This window comes from Mus caroli, unplaced genomic scaffold (assembly GCF_978045245.1).
Source record: "Mus caroli unplaced genomic scaffold, Mus_caroli_1 scaffold_17, whole genome shotgun sequence".
Classification (NCBI taxonomy): Eukaryota; Metazoa; Chordata; class Mammalia; order Rodentia; family Muridae; genus Mus; species Mus caroli.
The window spans coordinates 82677204-82686469 of record NW_028227272.1 but is presented as its reverse complement, the minus strand read 5'-3'; positions in this window follow the sequence as shown (position 1 = coordinate 82686469).

Below are 9266 nucleotides of genomic sequence, written 5' to 3'. Positions count from 1 at the left end.
TTTTTAAAATGAAAATTTCATTTCAAAGTATAATCAAAAATTAAGTTGGAGGTAGGATCATTGACAATATGCTTGAAAGCTGTCCTGATGTCACAAAAAGTATGGAAATATTGCTGTCATTAGAATATGATAGAAGGCACAATTTTTTTTGTCACCAAATTGTGCGTTTGTAAGTTAGGAACTCATCCTTTGATGTACCTCCTCTCAAGTGTGGTGCTTCCTGAACGAATTAAAGGAAGACTAAAAGCACATGACTACCTGATGCAACAATTTTATTTATTTATTTGTTTATTTATTTATTTATTTATTTATTTATGGCCTCTGGAAATAGCAAATAGCAGAGTTTCAAATAAATATTAATCATCACTGTGCAGTGGCTCGATTTACAACATCCAAAAAGCATGGAAGCCATCTAGATGGCCATCCGTGTATGGATGGGAAAACCAAAAGTGTGGCATTGAATGAAATGGAACATTACTGAGCAGAAAATGAGAGCATTCTTCTCTATACTACAACCCAAATGAACTTCAATAGCGGTATGCTGAGTTAAATGACGTCAAGAGACACAAGATGCATATAACAGTGCAGTTCATAGTGTTAGGAAGCAAATATTAGTTACCAAAGGTTGGGGACATGATGGTGTTATTTATTGGCTACAGACTTTCTGAGTAGAAGGATGAGATGTTCTGGAGACACTTGGTAGTCATGGTTACCCAATAAAGAGAATACACTCCATTCCAATCAGTGGTAAACTCCAATGTTTACAATGAGATGGGAATATAGTTAAGCCTAGCATCTTCTCAGCCCTGAGGTCACTTCGATTGAGCACCACACTCATATAAGTGAAATCATCATATTGTACATGATTTATATATTTAAATAGTGCTTCTTTATTATAAACACATGTAGTTCTGGTAAGGGGGTGACAGAGATATAAGTTATCTAGCTAAGCTCTCTTGAATTTAGGAAGAGAAAAAAATGATTGCTTTGGGAGTAACACTGGAAAACAATGCAGAAATCCCCTGAATGTGAACTTGAGGGTCTCAAAACAATGCTAGTGTCCATAGCCTGAGCCAGGAAGCCTCAGATGAGCCAAACTACACTCAGTAGTAAGCAGCAGGAACCCTCAGAGGATACACCCCCGCAGAAAGACACATGCAGGATTTTCCATCTGAATTCTTGTTCAATAACAGCAGAGATGATTACAAACAAGCTAAGTTTGTTCAGAAATAGCCATTTGAATAGAGGCAAAACATATCTACAAAGCTCTAAGAGAAAGCATGAGAGTCCCATTGTCACCACTTTCTTCATATCACACAGACAAGCAATAAAATAGTCATTTCTCACTTTTTTTCCCTAAAATGTCAAGGGTCTGAATTTGTTAGAAATATTGAAAATCCTAATCTTTACCTCTCATCTGTTTCAATAAGAAATTTTAGTTATCTACCATTACAAAACCCTTGAAAAAATATACTATTAAAGACATCAGTCACTTACTTAGTGCACAGATTTGCAAGTGGGACATGCCTTAAAATAGGCTTGGTTTTTTTTTTATTCTATAAGGTGTTGACTGGGACAATTCAAATGAGGAGCCAAGAAACTGTTTCCAAGATGGCTGCTGAATACACTGGAGATGACGTGGAGTACCAGCTGGCAACTTGTATGATGTCATGAGTTTGCTTCTTTAACTTTTAAAAAATATTTGGTTTGCTTATTCATTCGGTTGGGGTGGGGGCTTGTGTTGATGTGTGTGTGCCAAGAAATTTGTGTAGAAGTCAGAGGATAACTTGTAGAATTCAGTTCTTTCCTTCCACCATCTGGATCCTGGGGTTGAACACAAACTGTCAGGCTTGGTAGCAAGGGGCTTAACCTGCTGAGCCATGCACTCCTCAGAGGACACTTCTTCCTAATTTTCTCTGGCCTTTTCACAACATGGCTACTGTGTTTCCAGAGCAGAAGTACCAAAAGAACACTGTTAATGACCTAGTATCTGAGGTGCTTAGCACTGTTTCACACAGATTTCGGTGGAAATAGGGTGTCTCACACTTTTCAGTGGGATAAAAGTAATACTCTGAGTAAGTATATAAAATGAGACTTTTTTCAGTCATATTAAGAAAACTAAATGCTGCCCAAGAAATTGTATAGGAGAAAATCAGATAACTTCAAATTCATTTAAGTTTAAAATGAGTATCATGCTTAAATAAACAGGTTGGGATAAAGACACTATCACACCTCCTTTTCCCCTCTCCACTCTCTTAGGACCTTGCCATATCTGGGGGATCCATCCCATAATCAGCTTCCAAACGCTGACACCATTGCATACACTAGCAAGATTTTGCTAAAAGGATCCAGATATAGCTGTCACTTGTGAGACTATGCCGGGGCATAGCAAACACCGAAGTGGATGCTCACAGTCAGCTACTGGATGGATCACAGGGCCCCCAATGGAGGAGCTAGAGAAAGTATCCAAGGAGCTAAAGAGATCTGCAACCCTGTAGGTGCAACAACAATATGAACTAACAAGTACACCCCGGAGCTGGTGTCTCTAGCTGCATATGTATCAAAAGATGGCCTAGTCGGCCATCAATGGAAAGAGAGGCCCTTTGGACTTGCAAACTTTATATGCCCCAGTACAGGGGAATGCCAGGGCCAAAAAGTGGGAGTGGGTGGGTAAGGGAGTAGGGAGAGGGTATGGGGGACTTTTGGGATAGCATTGGAAATGTAAATGAGGAAAATACCTAATAAAAATATTTTAAAAAAAGAAAAAAAGAAAATTGTAAATAAAAAAAAGAATTTTCTCAATATTGATTCTAGATGCTTTGTTATCTCTGTCCCACAAGGTGGTTGATAATTATGGCTGATATGTCATCCCAGCCTCCTCTTATCTATACTACTGTGGTGTTTATCTTGATCCTCAGCTTAAATTTGTCAAATAGCAGCTATAGTTACTTAGTATCTGTGACAGAAAACGAATTCAAAATCTGGCCATTAAAGAACACATCTTACAAGAATTTTTATGGCTTCATACATGTACATAAAATGCACATCTTCTAATGATTTTCTTGAAGTCTTTAATGAATGAGGGAACCAGGGAGGCATAATAATGGACTGAAGACCTCAAAGGACTCAATTCATTTATGAAATAAATTCACAAATATTTATGAAAAATTCACTGTTCTATAATCATATAGCCAGTAAACACAATTCATATTTTACTGACAAGAACTACTCCTATTTCTTCCAATTTTCTATCAGTTAGCTTCTATTTGTTCAGAGTTGTAAAAGTGCTGATTCAACACTGAGAGAAAGGGTCATTATAATGATCACATGATCTTCATGGCTATAATTCCATTTTATTGAATGGACATTCAAATTATCTTCTGCTCATTGCAAATATCTTCTGCCACCTTCAAAAGTCTTTAAAAATGCATTTTGTGTATGTTTGCTTGCTTGTGGAGGATATGAGTATGCTTGTGCATGTGAACATGTGTATGCATGCATGTGCACATGTGTATGCATGCATGTGGAGGCAAGAGAAACCTTGGGTGTCATCCCAGGAATTTTGAGACTGGGTCTCACATTGTCCTGAAATTAACCAAGTAGATTAGACTGGCTAAGTCATCTGGTTATTCTTGTGCACATTTTTCAAGCATTGGGAATAAAGTCTATACCATCACACTGATAATTTAACAAGGGTTTCTTTATTAGTATTTTAACAACAGTAACTAGTGTTTATATGTAATGTATGTGTATGTGAAATGTGTGTATTGTGTATGATGTATGTGTGTGACATGTATGTATGAATGCAAGCACATTTCTGCCATGGCATGTGTGTGGAAGTCAGAGGACAACTTTTGAAGGTCAGTTCTCTCCTTCTACTGTGACGGTTTCTTGGTTTGAACTCAAGTCACCAGGCTTGCTTGGTGATAGATGGATGACAAATTTTACCTGGGAGGCACAGTGAATAGTGAATAGACATGTCCCATTGAAATAACAATTACACCTTAATGGACCAATGTATCTTTACTGGGGTTTCTTTTTTTTTTTTTTTTCTAACAGGTGTATGGGTGAAGAGTTCCTTACAAAGAACAAAGATGACAAAAACGGCTAGTTGCATCACTAAAATGTCCATCTCAGCAGAGGTGAGGAGCTCTGAAAGCTGCAAACCTGGATTTCTCTGTGCAGCTCCAGTAAACTAGACAATGTGAGGACCTCTCTTTAGCAAGGTCCTTGTCAAAGTCTCCTTTCCCAGCCACTGCTTACTCTTTTGTATATTTCTAGGGAGGAGCCATGTAGAATCTTCCAAGTTTCTGTTCTCCTGCACTTTGACTTTCTCTTTAATCCATATATCTCACCAACTCCCTACTCTCCTGGGAGAGGATTTTCAATGTGGAGGAGACTGACAGTTAGCAGTGCAGGACAAGAGGTTTAAGCCTAATTGGTGAACGGGGATTCTCCTGGGTGTGAGACAAGCTTTGTCAGGAGTGGGCTACCCCACCCATAGCCTTTCCTAAGTGTTCAACTGCCACTATTATCACTTTAACCATAGAACCTCATTTGATGTTCTAATGATTTCCTAGCCAAAATAAATGAGATTGCTTGATTGGTTATTTCTTAATCTTCTTGTCCTCCATTTCCATATTTGTGGATAGACTCACTATTTTTTTTCTTTAATAAAAAATATTTCTCATTAAAGTAATAAAAAACCAAATCTACATTTGGGATACTTTCGAATTACCAGGGCTTAAATAATAGCAAAATATGGTTTGCTACCCTAACAGCTTAGAAGTTTGTCTCCTTCCTTCCTTCCTTCCTTCCTTCCTTCCTTCCTTCCTTCCTTCCTTCCTTCCTTCCTTCCTTTCCTTCCTTCCTCTCTCTCTCTCTCTCTCTCTCTCTCTCTCTCTCTCTCTCTCTCTCTCTCTCTCTCTCTCTCTCTCTCTCCCTCTCCACAAATATTACTCTGGACCAAGGTAGCATGTGTCACCATTGTGCCACTGTTTGCAATGACAAGAAAAGAAGCCTGACAGGAGCTACAATTGGATGACTGGGCATTATGGACCATTGCATTCTCATCAATGGACAGAAAGAAGGTGGAGAGTGTTGTCGAGGTCCTAATTCAGATGCTGAGTTCTTCAGATGAGCACTGCTCCACAGGCTGAGTTCTACATAAACAGGACTTTCTGGGTGGCCACCTTGGCAGTATAAAGCATGATTCACTCAAGTGGAGAGAATTAGAGACGACAGAGGCCCAGATGACCCCTGTGAGGTTCAAATTAGAGAGAGTCCAGGAGCAATAATGACTCTAAAGAGAAACTGTGAATATTATTTTGTCCCAAGTCAAAATACTCTCTCAGCAGGGACTACAGCATATTCCCAACCCATCACTTCCTCTTGCCCATCAATAAACAGCTCTTCGTTTTATTAGGCTTGACACCAAATTCGATTTCCTCATTCAAATCTGTTACATCCAGTCTTGGTGGCCGGAATTCATGGGCCATTCTTGTCTTATTTATTCTCCTCTCACTGGGAACTAAAATATTTGGATTACATTACCCTTGACAATGAGAGTTCTCCTAATATAAATATGATCATGTTTAGCTGCCAAAAATCTCAGATACAATTTTGCAAGCCATGCATGAAATTCGCCTAATGTGTTGGTGCCTAAGTTTTCATTACACATTTCCTTTTTGTGTGGAAAATGAAGAACCTGTGTTTTTATCCCCATGGTAAACCCTATCAGAACTGCAGAAGCAATCATTTTTAATCATAAATGAAAACTGAATTGAGGCAGCTTTCAAGATTTTTTTCTTTAATTGAGAAGATGGTGCTAATAAACAGACAAAAATCAATTGTGTGCATTGTAAGGGTCCTAAGGGCTAGAAGTAAATGAGTCACCAGGCTCTACTACTACAAGAGTATGTGTATTATCTATATCAAGAAAATCTTTGCTAATGAAATATATCATTTCTTATGTTTATGTCACACACTTTTTTTCTTACACTGGGTTTAAAATACTACTAGGCAGCTTAGAGATTTTAATGTATGTGTGTGAAGTAGATAGATTTGGCCATGAATACATAGTTATGTGAGGTGGATTCTCTTTCTTTCTCTTTCTTCCTTCCTTCCTTCCTTCCTTCCTTCCTTCCTTCCTTCCTTCCTTCCTTCCTTCCTTCCTTCCTTCCTTCCTCTCTCTCTCTCTCTCTCTCTCTCTCTCTCTCTCTCTCTTTCTTTCTTTCTTTCTTTTTCTTTCTATTTTTTGTATGTGGTTTGTGGGTGTGGCATGTATGCTTTAATGAATATTTTCATGTGTGCTTGAGTGCACATGTGTGTGCAGGTGTGTGGAGATTGAAAATGGACACTGGGTGCCCTCTTTGGTTGCACTATACAGTATATATTGAGGAAGAGCCTCTCACTTGAACCCAGAGCTCACCAGTTTGACCATTCTAGTCAGCTTCCCATGGGATTTCTGGCCTCTATTTCTCCTCTATGCTGGTGGTGAGTCACCTGTCATTTATGTGAATTCTTCTGATCAGAACTGAGATCCTCACACTTGGACAGGAAGGAATTTAAACCCCTGAGAGCCTTCCCCTCCACCCCACCCCTACTACAAAGAGTGACTTCTGTCACTCTTAAAGTAGCAGTGGCATATTTGTTGACTTCCAATTGTGCTGTCATTAAAAGAGCTGGAATGAAGTCTGTGAGTGTCTGAAGAATGAATAGAGAGAGTGATGAAAGTAATACTTAGGAGAAAATTCCCTGTGTGTTTCTACTCAAAGCACCACTATTGAAAGCTACCAATGTAAACAGAAAACAACCACTTAACCTTGTAGTTATATCTTGGGAGCCTATTTAAAATTTTGACACCCATAGGTTGCATATATAAATAGTCATGTGTCATTACTATTCATGCCCTATTATATAATAGTATGAATATCATTCAGCCCATTGGATGCTTAGACCTTGGAGAAACAATGACTATTTTTAATGCCAATGAGGAGACAAAAATGTTTGAAGAAAACATGTTTTCTCTCTGACATATCCTTTTGAAAACATATATATTTTTAAATTTACTCTCATCCCTCTTTGGACTTCTCACCAAAATCCAGTTTTCCAACAGGTTTCATTCTACCAGCATCTAAGAGCAGATCCTAAATGACTGTGGCTGAAACAGCAGTGTCCTCATGACCAAGCTAGGGAGAAATCAATTGGATGGCAGTTTCAAAAATCTCTTTAAAAGACATTATTTTGATTTTCCTTTTCTGTTACATTCTGGAAATTAATGACTCTTTTACAAAGAGCTTTAGAAAGCACAAGAAAGCCCACCAAGACACCACCATCATTTAGAGAAGTTCAAAACTGCACTGTTTCTGGTGTGGATGACATATTTTCCCATCATATTCTGACCACTTCAAAATTTAATATTAAAAAAAAAGAAAAGCATCTCTAGCCAAGCATAGAAATCTCTGCAGTGCCTTAATAAATTCCGTACTATCTTTGCAAAGGAAGATTATCCCTCCATGACCATGTGAGGGGCTCAGCATCCATCCCAACTCTTTAAAAGCCTTTGATGATGAAAGCAAACTAGTGCGGCTGATCCCTTTCTTTCCAAAGTGAGCCTCCACCCTAAATTTCCAACCATAATACTTAATTTGGCAAGAGAACAGTAAGCATAAAAATGCATTTTTCTCATGAATTATATTTTTTCCTACTTTTCATGACATTTATGCAGGCCAACTGAAAACGGCTACTCGTGCATTAAGTAACAAAGGTGGTTTTTGTTTTTTTTTTTCCCCCTTTCCAGTAGCACACATTTAATTAATAAGGATTCGACCCAATAGAGTAAAGAAAAAAATAAAACTACTTTCTGGAAACAAGTAGAATACCCATCTGAAGTGAATTATCTATTTCAATGTTCCAGGCCCTGTTAGCATCCCAGGGAGGTGTATGTCCCAAACAGAGGAGTTATTTCTTAGAAGAAAAATCACTTACCTCAGGTGTGAGAACAAAGATGTGACTCTTGGAAAAGCCTTATCTCCCCACTACTCTTGGAGACCCATTTACTCAACAGATCTCAGTATGACTCAGTGGTCCTCAGCAATCCAGTGGTTTTGTTTGTTTGTTTCCATGTGAGAGAGGTTTATTGTAGAGGAAGTGGGCAAAAGAGGGTGATGGAGATGAACAGAGAAAAGATAGAAAAGAGAGAGCAATCCAGTGTTAAACTCCGGGTAAGATTTTTGGATAGTTTTAAAGCTATTTTAAAGATGTTATTATTTGAAAGGGAATAATTCATTTATTTTAATTTTTATTTATGCATATATTTGTGAGTATGTGCACATATATTGGTACCTGCAGTAGCCAAAAAGGGGCATTGGACCCCTTGAAGCTGGAATTGCAGGGGGCTGCGATCCACCCAATGTAAGTGATAGGGAACAAATTTTGGTACTCCCTGAGAACAGCTAACTCTTTTAACTGCTGAGGCATCTTTCTCATCCATCCCCCAAAGGGTTGTTTTTAAAACATGACCACAAACCCATATCTCCCCAAACCTCGTTATTGACGTTATTGATTATTGACAGGTCCCATTTGTGCTTTGTGTTTCTTGAATGTGATAATATGCAGAAAATAGACTCTTTGCTTTTCCCAGCTTGTCTCTCTTGTTCTCATTCGAAGTATGAACTCTCTGTAAGGATCTACCCTTGTTCCAGGAAGTAGGAAAATGCAGTTTGCACACAGAGGTGGGGCTCTTCTGAATCCTGTGCTCCTTTTTCTCGTTGCCTAATTTCTGTCCAGCTTGTTCCTCCTGGGTCCGGATTTGCTATTAACTCTAAGGCATTCACCCTTGTGTATGAATCATGCCAGTTACTTTCTAGTCCTTCTGCATGTAGGTGTCTGAGTGAGGGTGTGGTGTGACTTCTGATTCCCCACCACAGCCCACCCCCATTTTCTCATCCCTGAACCTCCAAGATCTTGTTCCAGAGCAATAGCAAACTTTTCTCCATACAAGTGGAAATTCAGACAGAATTTAAAATCCAGTTTTAAGATCATGAGAAAATAGAAGTTCTCTACACTTCTCATTATAAACACTCTTCTTAAGTCTCATAAAATTTACATAAATGACTCAACAACCCCTGTTGTATTCAATTCAGTGGGTACACTCCCATGAAATTTCCCATCTGGCACGGTCACCCATGCAAGTGTAATGTAACTATCTTCATTTCCCTTCTGTCTATGGCCATTTTAACTGGTTTTAGGGTTTAGATTCCAGG